This window comes from Apis cerana, linkage group LG2 (genome assembly GCF_029169275.1).
Source record: "Apis cerana isolate GH-2021 linkage group LG2, AcerK_1.0, whole genome shotgun sequence".
Classification (NCBI taxonomy): Eukaryota; Metazoa; Arthropoda; class Insecta; order Hymenoptera; family Apidae; genus Apis; species Apis cerana.
The window spans coordinates 12,567,534-12,569,455 of NC_083853.1; positions in this window are offsets into that span (position 1 = coordinate 12,567,534).

Below are 1,922 nucleotides of genomic sequence, written 5' to 3' on the forward strand. Positions count from 1 at the left end.
TGAATGCGCGATACATATGTTTAAGCATTGTACACGTGCGCCACTACACTCTTTCTCGGCTCGCTCCTTCTTTTCCCTCCTTTTGTCGGGATCCTTCTTTGTGGATCGTGTGTCACGTGACGAGAATAGAATTGCCGTGTGCGGCTCGAATAAAAATCGTCGCGTCGTCAAATGTCAACCCCAAAGTGCAGCCACTCGGGTTACAAGGCAAGGGAAACACGAGTCCAAAAAGGAAAAAAAGGTCAGTCTTCAGCCTCGATTGTTGTCGATTGTCGACAACTTCTTTAGGGGGAGGGAGGGCAAATTCTCGCGCCTTACTTTATCGATTTTTCTCACTCGATCTCTAATTTCGCGACGAGACTCGCGAGAATTTCCCCTCGAATTCGGGAAAACTCGAAGACCCGGGACAAATTCGGACTGCATCGGAATCAGAAACGAGGAAACAAAAGTAAAATCGTAAAGTGCGTCGTAAGATGAAAGAAGGGTCGATCGAAATTATATATTGATAAAATAAAACGGTTAGGTTACGTGAAATAGAATATTATTGGTAATAAGAAGCGAAATAAATATTTTTTCGCAATTTCGTTCAGCATTCGGGGCATCGACGTTCTCTCTTTCTGTGAGATGGAGCCTTTCTCGTTATTTTCTCGCCGTTTCATCGGCATCCACGTTGGTAATCCTCTTACTCGCCACGATAAAACGGCCCGGTGATCCTCCGCCGATGGAATTTAAGAGCTTTACGCCCGGATCCACGAAGAATCCACGGAGATCCGTGGCCATCAACTCCGTTTTCCCATTTTCGAGGAAACGTCCGGGGAAAAAGGCGGGGGAGGGGGGGAGAAAGGGAGAAAAAAGGTCGAATTATTTCCCCCTCGCATATCCACCCCATCGACGATTTATCATTTATCTCGATAAAAAATTTGCGCGCGGAGATTCGGTTCGACGACCACGACGCTCTTCTCGATCGTAGTTCGAAAGGAAAGAAAGAAAGAAAGAAAAAAGCATCGTTTCAGAAAAATTCGCACTCGTTGGAGAACGAGGAAAAACGAGGGAACTGCACGCTCCACAGGATTTCACCTTTCCGTTGTTTTCCTTTTCTCGTGCTCGTCCTTCCGGAATACGGGCCGACCTATATTTACATTTAGATTGAATTTCGTATTTTCCAAGAGCAAGTTTGGAGCATCGCCTGGACCACGCTGATTTCTAACCGGACGAGAAAGGTGCATGTTACCTTCACATTCCTTTCTTTTCTACGAAATTCGTGCTTCCTCGTTGCGAGGATATACGTGAGCGAATTTAGAAACGAGACGTACACGCTCTGACTAATTTTTCGCATTCGTTGGCAGCGTATTTTTTTTCCAAAAAAAAAAAAGAAAGAAAGTTTAAAACGACAATCAACGATTCTTGTCTATTGGGCTTAAATTAAGCGAATTTCGTTCGTTCGATTCGCGATCACAATTCCCCGAGCAATCGTGCTCGATCGTTGATTTATATTATCGACAAGGACGATTGTCTTTTTCGCGAATCTCGGTCATCCCCTTCCCCCCGTTTCAATCGTGTTCATTAACGGCGCGTAATTACACAGGAAAATGCAAATTTGGGACATCAACGGTCTTTCTCTCCGACGCAAATTTCTTTCTTTTTTAAAAAAAAAATATATCTGTCTATAAATGTACATAAAAATTCGCTTATCCTTCCTTTAAATCTATCTCGATCCTTCCAAGAGCACGAAGGGAAAATATTTTTTTTGGAAAAGGTTCGAGATATCTGCGAAAATTTTACCTCCATCCATTCGTTGGTGTTCCATGTCAGGTTGACTGGAGAGCGACGGCGAGACGGTGGTTTATGCGGAGTGGCAGGGGACGGGTATGCACGAAAATGGATGGCGATTCGGGGTCAAAGGAGAGTTATTCATTGGCTGG